The sequence below is a fragment of the Lemur catta genome, chromosome 9 (genome assembly GCF_020740605.2).
Source record: "Lemur catta isolate mLemCat1 chromosome 9, mLemCat1.pri, whole genome shotgun sequence".
Taxonomy (NCBI): domain Eukaryota; kingdom Metazoa; phylum Chordata; class Mammalia; order Primates; family Lemuridae; genus Lemur; species Lemur catta.
This window is the reverse complement of record NC_059136.1, coordinates 35,542,178-35,564,233: the sequence shown is the minus strand read 5'-3', so window position 1 is coordinate 35,564,233 and position 22,056 is coordinate 35,542,178. Positions and strand designations below refer to the sequence as shown.

At 44.7% G+C, this 22,056-nt stretch overlaps 1 long non-coding RNA gene across 8 annotated transcripts in view; it reads left to right on the top strand.

Annotated features, from left to right (window-relative positions):
* The window catches only part of LOC123644337, a 156,137-nt gene that overhangs the window by 124,096 nt on the left and 9,985 nt on the right, over positions 1 to 22,056 (top strand). For 3 of the 8 annotated variants that reach the window (XR_006737113.1, XR_006737109.1, XR_006737114.1), the window contains 5 exons: positions 1,308 to 1,482; positions 4,222 to 4,318; positions 4,871 to 5,068; positions 14,638 to 14,793; positions 15,868 to 16,018. This is a non-coding gene — a long non-coding RNA (uncharacterized LOC123644337). The remainder of the gene's footprint in view (positions 1 to 1,307; positions 1,483 to 4,221; positions 4,319 to 4,870; positions 5,069 to 14,637; positions 14,794 to 15,867; positions 16,019 to 22,056) is intronic. The other 5 variants (XR_006737112.1, XR_006737111.1, XR_006737110.1 and 2 more) reach the window with 3 other exon arrangements.

Below are 22,056 nucleotides of genomic sequence, written 5' to 3'. Positions count from 1 at the left end.
ATCGCTAGCCGCACCTGGGCCTTTTGCAGGCAGCAGTGCAGCCTGCCCTGAAGAGAACTTTCCTGTGGCCCACCCTACTCCTTGATGCCTCCCCCTGGCAAAAAAAAAAAAGGTGTTTAAGGGGGCATTTCTTTCTCTTGAACTTCTCATGTTGCAGTAAAGGCATGCATATAACATAGAAAACATGTTATATAAAAATAATTTACCTTTGCCTGAGTCTTCATAATGTGACCTGTGTCTTCCAGCTTGTATCTCACCCACACCTTGTCGGATGGGTGAGCCAGTCCTTACCCCTACAAGAAACTGAAATTTTCTTAAAATTGTATGAATTTCCAAAATTATATGACTTTTAGGTCACATAGCATGAGAGAGAGAGCCTGGGGCCAGAGCCAGCTGTCTGTTAGCAACCCAGTGCTTTTTCCAAAGAGTGACCTGCAATGGCTGTATTTTTTGTTGTTCTCTTTCCTTACCTGCTTCCAGAAAAGAGTGTGTGTTACACATTTCATGATCTGGGGCAGCTTTCAAGTCTGTTAGCGCCGTGTGACAGCTGAGCTGCCTCGTGAGGCATAGTGAGGGTAGACGTCGTAATGAGCAGACGTGGATTCTGGAGACGGCACAACTCAGGGGTGGGGACGCTTTCCTCCTGCCAAGTGTGCCTTTCCTGCTGGATTTGAGTCTTCCATCAGCTGTTCACAGACTGAGTTGGATGTTGGCATCACCGGGGGAATTTAAAAATCCTGATGCCAGTATCCCACCTGCAAAAGTTCTGATTTTGTCTGGAATGGGGCCTGGGCTTTGGGATTTATAACGTCTTCTCCCCAGGTGACTCTGTTGTGCAGCAAAATTTGAGAACCACTATCGTCAGCTAAGAGGAAGCGGGCAATCCCCAAACGCTGTTTCAGATAGTAGTTCCAGCCCTCCTAAAGCAAGCCTTGACTCAGACCTGCTCATCTTTGCTCAGATTTGTGGCAGCTCCCGTTTCAGAACGAATGACAATGCTGAAAGAGGAAGCCAAGGGACCAGGGAGATGGGCGTGGTCCCAACAGCTGTCATGTGCTGTGTCCATCCTGCACACCAGGCACTGTTCTAAGCACTTTATATATATTAACTCATCCAGTTTACAGTCCACACAGTAGCCCTAAGAGGCCCCTGCTGGTGTCATCTCCATTCCACTGATGAGCAAACAACACGGAGCCCATAGAGAACTTGTTCAAGCTGGTAGTGGCAGAGGATTTGAATGGGATTGGAAGACAGGGAGCCTGGCTCTGGAGGCCGCTGTTTTAATCACTACATCTATTGCCTTGCAGGATGTTCTTAGAATTGTGGTATACTTGTTCCCACATGGCTGAGGATTTTCTCTCACCATTTCATCCTCCATGGTGATGCTGAAGCTTCGTTCTGATCTGTCACTGTGGTGCTCAGGGGCCACAGCTCCTAGTGCATCTGTAGGGGGAAGCCAAGCTCCTCAGCACAGCATATGCGGTATGCCCTATGTGTCCTGACCCCTGGCTGACCATTCTGTCACTATCCATATTATATATTCTGGTAATAACATCTGGGAGTTCCCTTCCCTTTCTCTGCCTGTGAACCCCTACTCTTCAATACCTAGCTGAAATATCCTCTTCTCTAACTTACCCAGAAAGAGTGAATGAGGCCTTTCTCTTTGTTCTGAAGTTCTTGGTCCTCTTATCTGTGATCACATACATGACAGCCTTTTTCCTCAGTCCCCTCCAGGGGACTATGGGTTCCTTGCAGAGTGGGGCTCTGCCTTACTGGTGCTTGTTCTCCATCAGTGCCCACCACGGTGCCTTAGCCAGATGGCCAGCCCCCTCACACATAGGATGCCCTCCTTCACCTTAGGTTCTACTTTGTTTTAGCCACCGAGATACACTCTCTGTATCTTTTGATCACCTGAAGGCTTTCTGGCTTTGACCAATGCCTTCCTCCAAGACACCTTAGCTTCAAATTGCACAATTGACACACGCTGTGCTTTTCTAGGCTGAGCTGTGGTTTTAGGTGAATCCTGAGCTCTAGTGGAGGTTTGCTTCTGTCTAGCCTTGGGCTTTCTGCATTCTTGAATATCTCAGGGCCCAAAAGTAAAAGAAAACCAACCACCTCTGGGAACGACATTGAGACTTTGCTACTGCTGCAGTGAAGACGACAGGAAAAGGCAAGTCTAAGAGACATTAGGTGAATTCTAAAAATTCTAAGAATTTTTTCTGTAGAAGCATGCATGATGTGAATAGAATCTCCATCACGACATTGTTTGAAATAGAAAAAATGAGATTTAATTTGAAAGTTCATTAGCTGGGGATTGGTTGATTAAATTGTGATACCTCCATAAAGTGAAATATAATATAGCTGTTTCAAAAAATACTAAAAACACATGGGACACATGTTAATTAGCTCAATTTATCCATTCCACAATGTATACATATTTCAAAACATCATGTTGTACACCATAAATATTTACAATTTTTATTTGTCAATTAAAAAATTAATCTGAAAATTAATTAGTGGCTTTATGAATAAATAGGGAACATTGTTTGAAGCTGTATTAACTATCAAAGAGCAATGTAAACCTTAATAATGTTTTTTTAAAAAAACAACTGGGCATAGAACAGTATGGAGTGTGAGCACGCTAATAGCTGTACACTAATGCACCAACCCCGGGTAAGCTACCTGAATTTCTGCATCTGCAGGCGTGCTTAATGCTCTGTTGTTACTGTCTCTTTACTGACCTGGCAGTCAGTCCTAGGAGAGAGGACTCCATAGAACAGGCTCACAGGAGGCTTTCCATCAGTATTTGTGAATGAATGAATGGATGGAGGGAGGGAGGAGTTTTCTTTCTATAATTCCCTTCTGCTTGCTACTCCTTGAACATGAGAGGCTGGTGGCTAAGCCCTGAGGTCTCTTCTCCTTCTCCTGGTTACTTCCCTGGCCTCCCCTCCTTGCCCTTGAGTTGTGCTCTGCAAGCCTTTTTCATTATCCCCCAGGTTACAGAGAAACAAGGAAAGAGGAGAGGTTTGTAAGCAGACCTTTGAGATTACAGTGTGTAGCTGACATTGTCAGTTAAGTCGGGCAGATCTGACTTCGTTGATTAATTTAGTTGCATGGGCTGAGCCGCCCCAGGGCTGGGCTCAAGCTCTCCGTCTGATGGTGCGCCAGTGAGTCAGACCTGTTGGGGTTTGAGTCCTCGCTCCAGCGTGGCTGCCCATGTGACCTTGGCCACTTTGCTTTAACCTTGCTGAATCTCAATTTCCTGATCTGTAAAAGCAGGCTAAAAATGCTTCTCTTGAGGTTGTAGTGAGGATTAAATGTGATAACATAAGTGAAAGTGCCCTTTGAAGAAAGAGGAAGGTGAAAGTGCTTACCGTGTCGGGAGGAAAGTGTGGAGGGCCCCCTGTTGTTCTCAGGTGCCTCATCCTTCCCAGGGAAGAATCCCAACGACACGTCAGAAGAGCTTATAATTTGGCTCTTACTCTTTTATTCAGGGCACTTCTCTTGGCCACCTAGGGTTTTCAGCTTAAGCAAATAAATTACTCTGCTCCGCCGGGCTCCATGTTCTGTAGCCAGCCATATGTTTGAGCTCGATAGAGATTCTTATCTGGCCTGGTAATATTACCCAGCGAGGGATGACATTTCTTATCAGAGGCCCTGCGGAATCAGAGACAGGAGCCCTTTCTTTTTTCTCGGCCGCCAGGCCTCCACGAGCAGCGCTGGCAGGGAGGCGGGGGGCGCAGCTCGGGCTGTCGTGGCCATCAGCTGATCCTCCTGTCCTGAGATAGTCTTCCTTGAGGAAGTGGGCCATTTTGAGATTTTTGCATTTTGGAGCCGCTGATAGAGGCAGGGCAGGGAGTGTGAATGAGGAAGGAAGAAGGGAGTGTGGTGGTGCTGCCCAGCTTGGGAAGAGGGCCCTGCCCTTCTACTGAGAGCCGCGGGGACTCTTTGGCTCTGCATGGTAGAGACAACTGAGGCCCTGGTACCCAACAAGGGCTGGGCTGTCTGAGTGGTGGGGTGCTGGGGAGCTTCCATGTGCCCCTCCAGGTCCACTCCTTGTCCTGCTCTGCCTTGTTCTGTGCCGAGGGCCCCACCTGTGCAGATGCATCAGCAGGATGGATGCAACACTGGGCTCAGGTGCCCTCTGGCTTCTGTCTGGGAGGCACTGGCAGGATAGGAGGGCAGGAACGGAGTGAGATTAAGGTGTTTATTTTTCTACAGCCTCCCCGCTGGGTCCCTGACTGATTCAGGCAAGGTCCACATGGAGGGCCCTGGATTTGAATCTTGATTCTGGCATGCATTTGCTGTGTGGTAATAGGTAAGTTGTTGAAACTCCCTGTGCCTCGGATTCTTTATCTATAGTATGGAGATGATGCCACTTTTCTTGACATCTGTCACTTGCTTTGGGGTCTGGCTGATCTCTGAGCCTCTCATTTGCCCTGAATACTGGAGGGAGAGGCACTGCCGTGTGCCCTGAGGGCCTGTCTGAGGCCAAAGCTCACTGGGGATGAGGGCTCTAGGGTGGGAAGAGGAGATTGAGTGGACCATGTGATTGGGAGCTGCAGCCTCTGTTGGGGACACACGCTCAGGGTTCTTCCCCTCCTGAGTTTCGGGAAGTCCTGTCTCTTGCAGCCCTGCTCCCAAGTACTAATCTTGCTGTCATCAGAAAGGGAAGGAGAAGTGGTTTTCCCTCTGCGTGGACCCGTTCCAGCCAGCGGTTCCTGCCTCTGCTTCCTTCCTGCTGGCACCCACATCTCTGATTCCTTCCATCTCTCCTCCCCCACCGCGCCCCTCCCGTCCCGGGCCTCATATTGAGCACCTTGAGTTTTCCCGTCTTACCGAGTTTCCTGTCTCTCACCTCTTCTCCCAGAGGTCATGTCCAAATTCTGAAAGCACAGTTCTGCTCATGTCCCTGGACAGCTCAGAAACAGCCAGCAGCTCCCTGACATCTGCAGGCTTGAAGTCAGACCTCTCAGCAAGGCATTTAAGTCCTACCTCAGCATCACTCCAGCCTGTGAATCCACCCGATCCACCACCTTTAAGTCTCTCAAGTGGGGAATTGGTCCCGGTAAGCAGATCTCACTTCCTGTCTTTAAAACCTACCGCTTTCTTTCTTTGATTTCTGTGCTTTGATCCCGTTGTTTCTTCTCCTTGGATGCCTGAGCGATCCATGGCTTCTGGCTTCAGAAAGTGTTGGGTTCAGTTCTCAGCTCCACCAGTTGCTGGCTTTGCAACCATGGGCACGTCCCTTCACCACTCTGAGCCTCAGTGTTCTGGACAGTGACATGAGCTGATGGCTCCTGCCTGCAGGGCCACTGTGAGAAGAACCTGTCTGAGGGCTCTGACTGGGGCTTCACTTATTGCAAGTTCTCCATGAGTGGGCGCTTCCCTCTCCCTCTGATTGGCCGTCCATCTGATTATCCACATCCCACCTGTCCTGAAGTTCCACGCTACCATTTGCCTCCCCTCTGTGTTGTTCCACCTGGAAGTCACCATTCTCTGTTTTAAAAACTCTGAGTTCCTCATGTCTGGATGGTAGGAATGGACTTTGTCCCTTTCTGTCTGTGTCTGACTCCCCAGCACAGTCCGAATAGCTTCAGGGCATTGACTCTAGCGTAGGGTTCTCAGCTTGGCCCCCGGAACCACTGACTGGGTGACTGAGCCATCTACCGTAAGGGACTGGAAGAGAGTCATCTGTTCGTTCGCTGAACAAAATCTGATTGAGTACACATGATATGTTATGTCTGGGCTTGACAGTGAAATTGCAAGGAGGCATAAGATGGAGACTCCGTCCTCACGGAGCCTGTCATCCAGGGAGGAGGTTGCCCTGCTGAGAATCTGTGTCAGGCCTGGACTGTAGACACGGTGGGACATGGGCCCCTCCTCATAGGTAGCTCAGAAGCTGGTGTTGGTTGGGGGTGGTTGGGGGGAGTTATGTACCCAAGGAGAGGTTGCTTCCCTTCAGATGGATGCCCCCATCCCCTGAGATCAGAGAGGATGGGGTGCCCTCTCAAGATGCCATTAGTACCTTGTTGAAGTGTGGAATGTCCAATTCACAGATGGCTCCCACCACCCCTGCTCTGGTTTCCCATCCTGTCATGTGGTGTAGCCTTTGTAGTTGCCAGCACAAGGCTTTGTTAGGTAAGTGCTCCAAGAAAGAAATTGTGGGACATTTTAACAGGTTGATTATGATGGTGCCTTAACCACTTGTGTCAACATGTCCATACCCAGGACAGTGGGTGCGAGCCAGCCAACTGACAGTCCTGATCCTCTGTGGACTCTCCACTCATGGACCTCGGGTGTCTGGGACTTTGGTTGAATTTATTTTCCACCAGCACTCTTATCCAAGTCACCCTCGTGTCTCACCTAGACCACGCACGGCAGCAGCCTCCAAATTCGACTCCCTAGATCTAATCTTAACCCTCTGCAATCCATATCCTTCTGCAGCATGATCTTTCTGAAGTGTGAATTTAATTGTGTCTTCCCCGACAAACATACCCAGACCTTCACATTTCTGCTCTTGGGATGAAGACCAAAATCCCTGTGGGGCTTTGTGTTAGGCTGCCTCGCTGGCTCTTCTCCTCATTCGCTGTTCTTCAGCCACATTGACCTCTGCTGAGTGATAAAAAGCTACCCTGTCCTTTACGTGTGTTATTTCTCTGCTTCTCTCCATTTATTCCTGGCAAGTGCTTTCCTAATCTTCAGCTACTCCTGTTGTTTTCTCCCATTGTACTCAACTTTTCCTTCCCAGCATGATTGATTGATTGATTTTCTAGCTTTTTTGAGATATAATTGGCAAATAAAAATTGTATATATTAAATGTACAATGTGATATTTTGATATATATACATACATTGGGAAATGATTACCCCAATCAAGCTAATTAGCATATCAGTCACCTCATATAGTTCTAGTTCCTTAAGGTATAAAGTTAGGTTATTTGAGATCTTTTTCCTTTTTTAACATTTTTAATTTCTTTTAGAAGCAAGCTCTCTCTCTCTCTCTGTCACCCTGGCTACAGTGCAATGGCTCAGTCATAGCTCATTCTAACTTCAAATTCCTGGGCCCACGCAATCCTCCTGCCTCAGCCTCCCAAAGTGCTGGGATTACAGGTATGAGCCACCACACCTGGCCAAGATCTCTCTTCTTAATATATGTGTTTATCACTATAAACTTTCCTCTTAGACTGCTTTTACTGCATCCCATAATTTTAGTATATTATGTTTCCATTTTCATTTGTCTCAGACACATTTGATTCCCTCTTGATTTCTTCTTTGCTCAGGAATGTGTTATTTATTTTCCACATATTTGTGAATTTTCCAGTATTCCTGCTATTACTGATTTCTATTTTCATATACCACTGTGGTCAGAGAAGATACTTGATATAATTCCAGTCATCTTAAATTTGTTAAGAGTTGTTTTGTGAGCTAACATATGATCTGTCCTGGACAATGTTCTGTGTGCACATGAGAAGAATGTGTATTCTGGTGTTGTTGGATTAAATATAGGCAGTCTCTGGCTTACAGATAAGATACATTCCTGAGAACGTCTTTAGGTTGGATTTGTATACAACTCAGATCCCTGATCAACAGCACATATATGGTGATAACAGTAATAATAACAATACCATAATGTCTCATATGTGATAATAATACAGTTTAATACTGTAATAATAATATCCCTGTACTCTAATAATAAGCTACAGAAACTATTGTGCTCTTTCTTTTAATTCAAACAAACAGAACATAAAAACAGACCCATACAAAAAGTTTAGCTAGGAGATGGGAGAAATTTCAAAAACGAATATTAAAGGTTAACATTCACTTAATGTTACCTCAATACTACGCTAGGCTAATAAGAATGTTACGCTTATTTTGATCTTCCAAAGAAATTAATCACAGCCTTCCCATTTCAATAATTAATCCATTATACTGCTTAGTAATAATTGATGCTTTCATTGGAGAACTACCTTTCACATGTTCCATTATTCTCACTTTATACTTTATAATTGTTCCAATTGTCTAGCTTAATGCTTTTCCAATAATTAATGGTGTCTGGCCTTTGTCTGAATGCTTAATTATTTCTACTTTCATCTCTATCATGATCAAATTTATGTTCATTGCAGGCTCACCTGGGCTTGTCATGGACTTTAGCTTTGGAGGTGTGGTCATAAGGGTAAACATAGACTCAAAGTCAGATAAAAAAGTTAAGGTGAAAGGGATGATGCTGTGTGTAAGTGACTGTATAAACAGTGAGACTAACTGCTAGCATAAACATGCTGTGCCAACGAATCGCTTATACTGTATAGGTTTGTTTACATGTGTGGAAGAAACTAGTTCCTGAATTATTAATGTTATTATTTAATTATTTAATTAATATTATTTAATTATTTAATCCTTGTGGGGAGCCTTAGGAGCCCATTCATAATTATGGAACACTGTAAATCACGTTGTCCGTAAGCTGGGGACTGCCTGTAATGTCCTATATATGTCTGTTAGGTCCATTTGGGCTATAATGTTGTTCAATTTTGTTGTTTCCTAATTGATTTTCTGTCTGGATGATCTATTCATTGTTGAAAGTGGGGCATTGAAGTCCCCTACTATTATTGTATTGGTATTTATTTCTCCCTTCTTTTAATATTTGTTTTATGTATTTGGGTGCTCCATTGTTGGGTACATATATATTTACAATTGTTATGTCCTCTTAATGAATTAATAATTCCTTTATCATTATGTAATGACTTTTTTTGTTTCTTGTGACAGTTTTTGAAAAAATCCATTTTGTCTTTTGGTTACTATTTACATGGCTATCTTTTCCAATTTCTTCACTTTCTGCCTATGTGTGTTCTTAAAGCTAAAGTCAGTCTCTTGTAAGCAGCATATAGTGGAATCTTGAGGTTTTGTTGTTGTTGCTGTTGTTGTTGTTGTTTGTTTGTTTAATTCATTCAGCCACTCTGAATGTCTTTTGATTAAATGTCTTTGATTGCAAAATTAAATCTATTTAAATTTAAACTAATTATTGATAGGTAAAGACTTATTGAAATTTTGTCAATTGTTTTCTGAAGTTTTGTAGTTTGTTCCTTTCTCTCTTGTTCTCTTTGTGATTTGATTTTTTTTCTTTTTATTTTTATTTTTATTTCTGTAGTGGTATGCTTTTGATTCCTTTATCTCTATCTCTTGTGTATCTACTACAAGTTTTTTCTTTGTGGTTACTATAAGGCTTACATAAAACATCTTATAGTTTTAATAGTCTATAGTTGTTAACAACTTCAACTGCATACAAAAACTCTATACTTGAACTTCTCCTTTTTATTTCATTGATATCACAATTTGTACCAGTCTGAACTATTGTGTATCCATTAAGAAATTATTATAGCCATAGTTATTTTTAATACTTTTTTCTTTTAACTTTTATACTAGAGTTAAAGGTTATTTATGTACCACCATTACAGTATAAAAATATTCTAAATTTGATTGTATTCTTACCTTTACATTGAGTTTTATACTTTATATGTTTTAATGTTGTTAATTCGTGTCCTTTTCTTTCACCTTGAAGGACTCACTTTAACATTTCTGGTAAGACAGATCTAGTGGTGATGAACTCCATCAGCTTTTATTTGTCTAGGAAAGTCTTTCTCTCTTCATTTCTGAATGACACCTTTCCAGATATCATATTCTTATTTGGAAAGGTTTTTTTCCCACCACCACTTTGAATATATCATCACACTCTCTCCTGGACTGCAAGGTTTCTGCTAGAAATCCAGTAGTAACTTTAAGAGTTCCCTTATACGTGACAAGTTGCTTTCTCTGTTTGTCTTTGACTTTTGTGAATTTGATTTTAATCTGTGTCAGTGAAGATCTCTTTATGTTTCATCAAGTTGGGATTCTTTGGGCTTCATGGATCTGGATGTTTATTTCCCTCTCCAGATTTGGGAAGTTTTCTATTATTTTTTTTTTTCTTTAAATAAGCTTTCTGTCACGTTCTTTACTGCCTTTCCCTTGTAGGGCTCTTATAATGCATGTATTGTCACTTGATGGTGTCCCATAAGTCCCACAGGCTTTCTTCACTCTATATCATTCTTTTTTTCTTCTTTTTCCTCTACTGAGTAATTTCAAATATTCTGTCTTTGACCTTATTCTTTCTTCTGGTTGATCTTGTTTGATGTTGAGGCTCCCTATGGAGTTTTTAATTTCAGTCATTGTGTTTCAGTGCAGAATTTCTGTTTGTTTCTTTTTTATGGTTTCTCTTTCTTTACTGAACTTCTGCTTTTGTTCATGTATTGTTTTCCTGATTTCATTTAGTTGTCTGTGTTCTCTTGTAGTTCACTGAGCTTCCTCAAGACAACTATTTTGAATTCTTTGTCAGGCAATTTGTAGATCCCCATTTCTTTAAGATTGATTCCTAGAGCTTTATTTTGTTTCTTTAGTGGTGTAACGTTTCCTTGACTTCATGATCCGTGTGGCCTTGTGTTGGTGTCTGCGCATTTGAAGAAATAAGCACCTCTTCCATTCTTTACAGATTACCTGGGTTCATGGGAGCTAACACGGTGCCAGGATTCACTGAGGTGGAACTGATGCCAGGGTTTGTGTCAAAGTCAGATGATTGCTTCACTCTTCTTCTTCCATAGGGAGGGTATCTCTCTCTATGCTGCACTGCACTGGCTTAGGGCAGGGGTGATATGGGTAATCTGACACTGTCCTTTCCACCCCCTTCAATGCATCTTTTCTCATTTCTATGTTCCACCCAGATACTATGATTTCTCATCTGGGTTCCTTAGGTCTTGTGAAGGAATTCTTGTGCATGGATGGTTGTTCAAATTGATGTTTCTGTGTGAAATAAGAACTGGAAACCATATTATGTTATCTTGCTGAAATCGTTCCTCCCTCCATAGCATGATTTGTTATGATGCATTTATTCGTGTTTGTTTCACATCTGTTTTCCTCCACTGGATTGGAACTCTGTAAGGGCAAGGATGAAGTCAATTTAGTTCACCACAGTCATAGCAATAAAAACCAGTGTGGTTATCATACTGCCTCTGTGCTGGGCACTGTTCTAATTTTTCCATTTTTACCAAATCATTTCATCCTCATAAGGCTTTACTGAAGTGTAGGTAAACTGAGGCACAGAAAGGTTAGATAATGTAGTCCAGCAGGCCCATCTAGTTGGTAGAGGTAAAACCAGGATTCCAAACCTTACAGTGGCTCCAGAGTCTGTGCTCTTACCCACTTTGGCTGTCTCTTCCAGTGCTTCCTTCTCATGACCACACTAAGGATAGTGCTCAGCAAACGTGCAATGCATGAATCAAAGTCCACTATCCTATTTCTCAGAGAACTTCTGAGAACCAAGTACAGAGTTGGCAGAATAGTAAAGAGGAAGGGATCTGGACTTAGGGATCCAGCATAGATGGATTGACATCTGGGCTTACTATTCGCTATGTGGGTGACTGATAGGCTATTTACCTGTCACTGAGCCTTGGTTTTTGTAGGTCAAACTGTGAGGAATGCTATTTATCTCACATTAATAGTAAAGGAAAATCTGTGAGGTGGCCTGATAGGTTATACTGAGTGCTCAGACAGTGTCATCTGTCCTCTTGGAGAGGTTCTCATTTGTAGGTCGGATGACATCACATCCTTTTTCACCTGAAAGTAGCTGGAAGGAAGGAGACTGTCCAGAAGGAGGTGACTTTAGCTTGGTTGACAGGGAGAAGGAACAGGGGTCTGTCTGCTGCTATAGCAAAAGGAGGGGATGTACTCACCTTTTTTCTAGCCTTAGCGTGTCACTGCCTTAAGTTGTAGTTTCCACTGACTTCCATTTCAGGGCCGAGTGTGTGGAGACTTTGGTGACCCCCTGACCATGCCACATTATTGAAGGCCCCCGGTTACCTTTTGGCTCTCTGAACATCCCGAGTCTCCGCACCGGCTGCTTTCTCACCGTGAGGTTTTGCTGCCTCTTGCCCCTGGCCTTCCTGCCCTGTGACCTTCCTAAGGAGCCCCCCCAGAGGCCCAGAATCATTGCTTTGGCTTTCTGACCCTTTCCAGGAAATCCCCAGGAGGTGCCCTGGAATAAAATTTCCCTGCAGTGTTTAGTTCTGAGCATAACTTCACTCTAATCCTCTTTCCTTCCTGCATCCTCTCTCCAGTGCACAGTCCTGCCTTACTCTGCTTTCTTTTCTTCCATGTTTTGTGCATATTGTTTTCTTTCTGAACTTTCCATCAACCCCTTACCTCCTTGTGGCCTGTAGACAAATAGCGTCCACTTCTCAAAGGAACAGAAGTGCTGGCTTCTTGTAACCCAGCCTGCCCTAGCAGGAGATGCAGGCCCCGAAGGCAGGGGGAAGACACTTGGCCTTGTGACAAGCATGCACAGGTGACTCATCCTGGATGCTGGACTGGCCAAATACTCATCCCTGGAAAGTCACCAAGCCTTCCTGGACCAGAGAATGGAGCCTCACTGATGAGAGGAACAGTTCATCATAGCTGTGTTTTTGACTGGTGACCTCCCTCTCCCGGCATCTTTCTTGTACTTCTGGAATCACTGCAGCCCCTGAGTGCCGCCCCGTCCCCTCCCAGAGACAGTGGTGTTTAGTGTCATCGAGACTTAGCTCCACCAGTGAGTGGGTATAAGTCCGTGACCAACATTCTGAAGCCAGACCGTTTGGCTTCCGATCCCAGCTCCCTTACTTACTAGCAGCGTGATCATGGACAAGGTTCTTACTCTTAATGCCTCTGTCTTGGTCTTCTCATCAGTAAAATGGGACACTGATAATAGTGTTTGTCTGTGGGAGACTGAACTATGGGTCCCAGTTCTTTACACCTCTGTAATAAAATTATACCTTCATACTGTTGTCTCAGGGTGAGTGACATGTACTTTCTCACCCCTTGACTTTGATCTTGGCCACGTGACTTGCTTTGGTTCATGGGATATCATTAGCAGCACAACCCACGTGGAGGATGGAACTTGTAGAAGCTTTCTTGCATACCTTTTGTCATGACAGCATGCCTCTGGTGCCTCTGATCCTCAGTGGATGAGAGGCATGGTGCAGAATTAACCCCCAACAAGGAGCCAACCGTAGACAAACTCTGCTTGTATCAGCCAAGCCCTAGCCAACTAGCAGACGTGAGAGTGAGACATAAATGCTTTTCATTGTATGCCACCGAGTCTGGGGCTGTGGTGTTAGGCAACATTTTTGTTGGCTGTAGTGGACTAAGATATCACCTTGTAGGATTATCACAAGAACTGAGTGGGTTCATTTTCTGTTGCTGCTATAGCAAATTACCACAAACTCAGTGGCCTTTACAACACAAATTTATTATCTCACAGTAACATAGGTTAGAAATCCGACATGAGTCCGCTGGGCTACAATCAAGGAACACAGGGTGGTGTTGCTTGCTGGGGGCTTTAGGGAGAATCTGCTCCTGCCTTTGCCGGCCCTGGAGGCTGCCCACACTCCTTGGCTCATGGGTTCTTCCTCGTCTTCATAGCCAGCAACAAAACGTCACTCTGTGCTTTTCTCCCATAGTAACGTCTCTGATTGGCTCTTTCTTCTGCTTCCCTCTTCCATTTTTAAAGATTCTTCTAATTATGTTGAGCCCACAGAAATAATCTAAAATAATTTCCCTATTTAAGGCCCTCAAACTGGCAACTTTACTTCCATCTGCAACCTTAATTTCCCATCACTATGTAATCTAACATATTCACAGGTGTCAAGGATTAGGGAATGGACATTTTTGGGGGCCATTATTCTGCCCACCATGGCCATGTCAGGCATTTAGAATGGGGCGTGACTTACACTAAATACTATATACACACTGGCATTATGGTTAGCTTCAGCTTTGTCATCCATGAGACGAGAGTGAGACGTAGTCCTGCCTGAAATCCACACAAGCTCCTCAGAAGGGTTTGCTTCGCTGGAGAGCTTGCCTCCCGGAGACAGGTTCCATGCCTTGCCCCTGCTGGACTGGAGACAGTGGGTTTGTGACACAGCATGGGATGAGATATGAGTGATGTGCATTTTCTAGCTGGCTTGAACCACACCAGAGATCCTTTAGGGTGATGACAATGTTCCTGCTTAGTTATCACTGAGTCTCCTGTTGCTCTCACTGTCGCCAGTAGGTACGGCTGCACCAGCACAGCAGACGGGCCGAGCACCCAGGGGGCTGGGGCGGGGCCAGGCCAGGCCAGGGCGGCCAGCTCGTATCTCCACGTGCCCAGCTGGTTCCGTCCTTGCATCTGACAGGGCCCTCTGATCTTCTCACATACAATGGACTACAGGGAAAAAGAAACTTCCTGGCCTGATTGATACCAATTTAAAGGAAACAGCTGGCTTTAGTAGGGGCAAGGAAACAAACTTCAGTGAGAGTGATAAGCTCTCGCCAGTCTGAGTTCTGGGTTCGGTAGCTGCTGGTGACTGTATGATACAATCAGAGGTGGGCGGTGGGAAGGACGTGAATTCCTACAGATGCTACGCTGGCATCCAGAGTGTGAGAACAGGCTGAGAACCTCCTATTGGTTCTCCTAGCCAGTAGGAGAAGGAGAGCCTGGGCTTTTGGGGGACTACTGTTTTTGAGTTTTTTCCATGACTTGCTGTGTTGCCACTTAGAGAAGAATGACTTACTCTGGACCCCACTTTCTTTGCAGGGGCAAAGTGGAGTCTGCTGGACTTTTCCCACTGTGGAAAGGAGGTTGCTATGGCAATGACCTGTGCCTGAGATGAAGTTGAAGTTGAATAATGGGAAGAACTTGACGATTCTTTGCAGATCAGCACACTTATGTAGAGAACTGAGGCTCAGAGAGGTGAGGTATGGCCCAAGGTCACACAGCTAGTTGAGGGTAAAGCTGGCTTCTGGAACCAACCACAGCATCCTGACTGTTGCCATCCTCAAGTCCTGTCACCTGATGACTGAAGCACAGTTGGTCCTTTCCAGCCAGGCCAATTCTCAATGCTCATTCCTTGATGGCTTAGGTGTGGCTAGTAGCCTCTTGCCATGGGTTTTAGGCACCCCACTGTTCAATTTGACAGACTGACCACAAGTCTCGTTTATTTTGTTAATTATGTGAATCATGACTGTTAGTTGGAATGCGAGGTCCAGGTTTTCGGGGACATATGCCACAGAGTGGGAGACATGTGTGATGGTTAATTTCATGTGTCAGCTTGGCTAGACCACGGTACCTGTGATACCCTGGTTTTGGCTAAACACCAGTCCAGACGTCACTGGAGGTATTTTTTAGATGAGAATAACATTTAAATTAGCAGACTTTGAGTAAAGCACGTTACCCTCCATAATGTGGGTGAGCCTCACCCAATCAGTTGAAGTTTCCCTAAGATGTAGTGAGCGGGAGTTCTGCCGCCAGACTGCCTTTGGACTAGAGCTGCCACATCGAGGCTTCTCTGGGTCTCCAGCCTGCCGGCCTGCACTGCAGAGTTAAGAATTCCAGCCCCCACCATTGTGTGAGCAGTGTCCTTAAAACCTTTCTCTTTTCTTCTCTCTCTCTCTCTCTCTACACACACACACACACACACACACACACACACACACACACACACATCTAGTGGCTCTTTTTCTCTGGAGAACTCTGATTAATACAGGCTTTGGGATGAGGCAGATTTAGGTACGAATCCAAGAACTGCCAATGTCTAGGGTAAGTTATTTAACTTGGCTAGGCTTCAGTTTCTTCATCACTTCGGGACAGTGAATGTAATGTGCTTAATACACTGCCTAGCACAGTGCTCAACAAATAATGTTGGTGATTACAGAATTTATACTTGTCTGCAAGCCACATAGGTGCATGAATCAGTTATCTATTTGCTGCACAACAAACCATGCCAAGATGCAGTGGCTTAAAACAACAGGTTATTTTTTCTTATAGTTCTATAGGTTGGCTGAGCTCTGCCGGGTGGTTCTGCTTCACATGGAGGCATTTGGAGTCTTGTGTGGCTGCGTATCGTGGAGTCTGGAGGTTCCCCTGTGGTGGCTGGACTGGCTGGTGTCCTCTCGCTCTTTCCATGAGGTCTCTCATCGTGAGTAGTCTAGCCCAATCTTCTTTATGGCATGGGGGCGGGATCCCAAGTGGTAAAAGTGAAAGATGCTGGGCCTCCTAAGGGCTAGGCGCAGACCTAGCATAGTATCATTTTCATCACCTGCCTCTGGTTAAAGCAGTCACAGACCAGCCCAGGTTCAAGGCAAGGAAATCAACTCCAACTTTTGATGGGAGAAACAACATGCATGTACAAAAATGGGAGGGCTTCTTGGCAAACATTACTGGGCACAGTCTATCCCTGGGCACAAATTGCTTTCAAGTTTATGACTCTCAATTTCTACTCTGCTTAACCTCGTGGGTCATTTTGTCATAATGTAGTGACTGTGATCTGGAGTCAGCCTGCCTTTTTCAAATCCTGCCCGTGCCACTGACTAGCTGTGTGACCTTAGGCAAGTTTCTTATTTCCTCCATGCCTCAGTTTCCTCAGCAGGGAAATGGAGATAATATTAGTACTAAAATAGAGCTTGTGTGAGAATTAACTGAGATAGATGTGTGTGTGTATTCACACCTATATGCATATGCATGCCTGCATACATGTGTGCATGTATCTGCATATGCACATGCATGTGCACACACTCATATGTATGTGTCCATGCATGTATGTGTATATACATGCATGTGTGTATATGTGTGTATGTGTATATATACAATATATATTTATTGTGTGTGTTTATATATAAAATTTAGTGCATAACTCTCAAGGATATTTCCCTCTTTTTACATATATTTGCAACCTGCAGAGAAGTCCCAGGGTGCCCTACCCCAGGCCCAGCCTTGGTGTTCTTTGTTAAAATTTTAACACTGGGCCTGAGAGTTGGCCCTCAGCTGGGTCTTGAACTGGGGCCTGCCAAGGCCAATACCTAGTGCCTTCTCCACCACATGCGTGGTTGCCAAGCCTGCCCTTGGGGAGCATCAGAAGTATATCAGTAGGTCTTGGTAAAATGAGGATTACTCTGGAGCCACTCAGGCCTGCTGGATCTGAGAGACTGATCTAGAATCTCAATATTTCCCCAGTTGCTCTGGGGTGATTGTGATGCAAGCCACACCATGCTGCTTCTGTTCGTGGCTTGTCCCTAGCTGCCTGTGTTTTGTGTTTCCTGCAGCACTGCCTTCCTCACTCTCTGGTTAATTCCTTTTCCTTCCCAGAAAAATTGGATGCATTCTACTCAGGCACAACCGTGATCTCAGAGGGGCACAAAGCACAGGGCTGGTTTCATATGTGGATTTTCAGTCTCATTAGCATTCCGGCATCACTGAGAAGGACGAGGAATCCTCGCCTCACCTTTTCCAGGCAGGGCTGAGGTCAGGTTTCGCTCTGGGGTAGCCAGACCACGCTGGGCCTCCCTCCTTTTCAGAAGGAGCTGATTTCCCCAGAGGTACAGCTTCTGTGTGACGTGACCCCATTGCTTTGTTTGTTCCCTGTGACTTTTCCACTAAGAAAAAAACAACTGCCATCTCTTGAGCATCCATACTGTAGACACACGTTGCTCTCATTATCGCTTACCCTGCAGGGAAGATATTATTATCCTGGAGCTAGGAGATAAATAACTTACAAAAGGGTACAGAGTCAGGATTCGAACCCTGTGACCTAACTGGAAATCCCTTTCTCTGTCTACTCTACCAGAGGCCAGATATGTAAGATTTGTTTTCAAGGCTGTAGGTCCTAAACACTTCCTAAACTTCACGTACTTCTTTAACCTATATGAACACAATCTTGCAGAGAAATTTTATCCATTTTCAAATGTACAGATTGTCCTTGGGGTTGCAGACAAATGCCAGGAAGTTAGGAGCCACCCCGGTGCATAATCAGGCAGGTGTCCCTCTGAGCCGCGGTGACCTGGAATCCCGCTGCTCACTGCCTGTCTCTGTTCCGTCTTTTGATTCGTAAACATGTTTTCTTCCCTGCACTTTGGCATCTGTCATGATTTAAATTCCAGGTTGTCAACCCGTGTAGAATAGGGCTCAGATCTCAGCATTAAATCTCCCCCATGGTGTGCGCCATTTGCAGAACGTTTTCCGAGCTTTAGTTTATCCTGACAGCTGCGAGAGGTTACCTGGTTTGTGGGTGAGGAAAACAAGAGCTCATGCGGTGGAATCATTGACCTAACTTTAAGTCCACCCACCAGTCTCATTATGGATACCAAGAGGCCTTCCGTTAAATTGATCGTTAGCTGAGTGTGTGAAGTGTAATCCGAACCTGCAGTCAAATTAGGGGAAGAGACTGATGGAGCTGGCGGTCCCTCTGCAGCTACCTTAGCATATCTGCACCACTGAGTGGATGTGCTTACCTGACTTGCTCCCCCCGAAACAGGAAGTTTGCTCTGTCTGGTCTCCCTGGATTCCCAGATGCATAACCCAGTCCCTGGCTTGCAACGGATCCTTCCTAAGGCTGTCTTGGATAAATTAATAAATAGCAATTCCACTTTAGCGGTCAAATCACTTTGGGAGTATTGAACTCTTTTCTGGGCACCAGTTTTACTGCATGTCTTATTATAAAGCAGTAAGTACCTCTTCCAGAAAAAGTGAAAAACATTTACGTTATTACTCAGAGGTAACTACTAAATGAACTGATGCATGTGTGTGTATGTATGCATAATAGTATGGTAGTATGCACATTAGTTTGTAAATAGCTCTTTAACTAAATACATGGTAAATATCTTTTGACATCAACATGTGCACCATTTGATTGCTTGAACCCGCATCCTCACGCTTCTTCAGGGCTAGGTGCCAAAACCCTCCAAATTTTTCTCATTTTTCTAAGTCTGGGGCAGACACAGGATGAATGTAACTGTGGCACCATTATGAGCAATGCTTCAGTGAATATTCAGTGAATATATAAACCTTTGTAGATATTACTATATTTCCTAGTTTATCAGAACATATTCCCATAAAATAGAATGCCTGACTCAAGGGTCGTTTAGGCTATTGAGGTTGCCAGAGTTCCCTTTGGGAAGTTGGGACCAGTGTAAGAGATGACCACCTCCTCAAGCCCCCACAGCAGGGACCCGGCATGGACTTGCCTTTCCAGCCGCAACTCTTTGGCCCTTGGCACAACCCCAGACATACGGCTGTTCTCAGCCTACAGGTCCCGTCTTGGGAGAGTCTCCCTCACTGCTCACTGTACAGTGCCCTCTTATCCCTCCTCAGCCCTTGCTTTCTATAACACTCCTCTCAAGTTAATGGAATCAGGCCGGGCGCGGTGGCTCACGCCTGTAATCCTAGCACTCTGGGAGGCCGAGGCGGGTGGATCACTCGAGGTCAGGAGTTTGAGACCAGCCTGAGCGAGACCCCGTCTCTACTAAGAATAGAGATAAAAATTATCTAGACAACTAAAAATATATATAGAAAAAATTAGCCGGGCATGGTGGCGCATGCCTGTAGTCCCAGCTACTCGGGAGGCTGAGGCAGTAGGATCGCTTGAGCCCAGGAGTTTGAGGTTGCTGTGAGCAAGGCTGATGCCACGGCACTCACTCTAGCCCGGGCAACAAAGTGAGACTCTGTCTCAAAAAAAAAAAAAAAAAAAAAATTAATGGAATCATGGTTTGTGTTGTTTGGAGTTGAGCCCTAGTGAGGTGGTTCCCTGTTGTGTCCTGGTGGCTGGCACAGTATTTTATAATGGTTAGAAGTGAGGGTTCACGTCACAAAGACCTGCATTTACTGTGGCTCTGCCACCTTACTCACCTAAGTCTTCCCTTTCCCATCTGAGAACCCGCCTTGCGCAGTCATGATGAGGTTTACATGAGTTATGGCACAGGAAGGGCACAGCACACAGCTCAAACAGCTCACCGCCATGGGGTGAACGATCAGGCATTGTTGCTGGGGGTGTATGGGGGTATAGCTAGAGGGCAGTGTGCTGAATGTGTGCTGGGCACGGCTCTAAGCACTGTACGTCATCAGGGGTTGGCAAACGGCAGCTCAGGACCAAATCTGGCCCCCCACCTTTTTTTTAAAAAGCCCACTAGCTAAAAATGGTTTTTACATTTTTAAATGGTTGAAAAAAAATCAAAAGAATATTTTGTGATGCATGAAACTTACATGAAATGGAAATGGAAATTTCTGTGTCCATAAATACAATTTTGTTGAAACCAAGCATGCCCCTTTTCTTAACCTATTGCCTGTGGTGGCTTTTATGCTACAGTGGTAGATGTGAGTAGTTGCAACAAGAGTACTTGGCAAAGCTGGGCATGGTGGTGTGCATCTGTAGTCCAGCTACCTGGAAGGCTGAGGTGGGAGAAGTGCTTGAAGTCAGGGGTTCAAGACCAGCCTGGGTGATATAGCAAGACCTCATCTCAAAAGAAAAAAAAAAAAAAGACTATACCAACCACAGTGTCCAAGATATTTACTGTCTGCCCCTTTACAGAAGAGTTTGCTGACCCTGGGTTACATGTGTAAGCTCATCTACTCCTACACAGTGCGGGCTGTTTTTGTGCCATCCCCATTTTACATGTGGGGACGTGAGGTGCAGAGAGGTGAGGAAACTGCCTGAAGTTGCACGCACTGTGGAAGCGGTAGAGCCGGGGTTTGGTTCCCAGAGCTGGGGCTCCTCATGGTTTGGCCGTAGGGCAGGTTATTGGTCTTTGCAGGTGAAGAATGTGAGGCGGGAAGAGGGGTGGTCATGCACTAATGAGTGGTAGGATCCGGACTTAAAAGTAGGTCCATTGGTCCTCAAAGTTCTCATGCTTTCTCTCATAATGAGCTCTTCCCGCCGCTCTAGTCTCCTGGGATCACCTGCTAAACACAGGGCCAAACACCTGGAGGCATCAGTGTGTCCTTACAAAGGCAGCCATTTGAGAGCAGGGAGACAATGCGTCAGGACTAGGTGTGGTTATGTGCTTTCTACTAACCCTAAACTTAATAAACATTTGTGGCATGAATGAATGAATCTGATGAACAGTTCTGGACTCTAAGCGTTTAGACGGCAGGGACTCCTGGGAAAAGGAGCAAACCCCAGAACCTTCTCATGGGAAGGAACCCTGGGACACCAGTGAGGCTCCCCAGGTGGCATGGGGCTCTTGGGCCACAAAGCCAACACTTCTTTGATTAAAGTTCTATCAAAGGAAAACTGCTGTGTCTTCCACACCCACATCAACTATCCTCACTTTTGTTGATTTTGAATATTTTTTTTAAAAAAAGCTTTGTTGAGATACAATTCACATACCATACAGTTTACTAACCTTAGAACATTTTCATCTCCTAAAAAGAAAGTCTAATCCTTTAGCGATCACCTCCCAATCTCCCTCCTACCCGCGTCCTAGGCAACCTTTAATCTACTTTCTGTCACTATTGATTTGCCCATTGCAGACATTCATAGAAATGGAACCATACAGTATGTGGTCTCTCGTGACTGACTTCTTTCACTTAACATAATGTTTCCAAGGTTCGTCCATGTTGTAACATGTATCAGTATTTCATTCCTTTTTTATATTCCATTGTCTGGATATACCCCATGTTATTTGTTTATTCCTCAGTTGACGGGCATTGAATTGTTTCCATTTTTTTTTTTTGGCTGTTATAAATAATGCTCCTCTGAAAGTTTCCATACAAGTTTTTTATGTGGATGTATGTTTCCATTTGTCTTGGGTGTGTCTATATCTGGGAGTAGAATTGTCGGGTCACATGGTAACTCTATGTGTAACCTTTCGAGCAACTGCTAGACTGTTTTCCGAAGCTCTACACTGTTTTACATTCCCACTAGAAGCTGCCTGTTCTTGCTGATTATTCATGCTCATCTTTTAAACATATAGCATGATTCCATTTACATGATAGTGCTAGACATTAGTGCAGTGGTTGCGTCAGGAGGAGAGCAGAGACGACTGGGAAAGACACAAGGACACCTTCTGCATGAGGGTAGTGTTCTGTGTCTTGGTGGTTTGGTGCATTTGAATACATGCATTTGTCAAAACTCATCAAACTGTTAATTTAAGAATTGGGCATTTCACTGTGTATAAATTATGCCTAAAAAATTTTCTTTTTTATATATATATATATTTCAGAACATTATGGGGATACAAACATTTT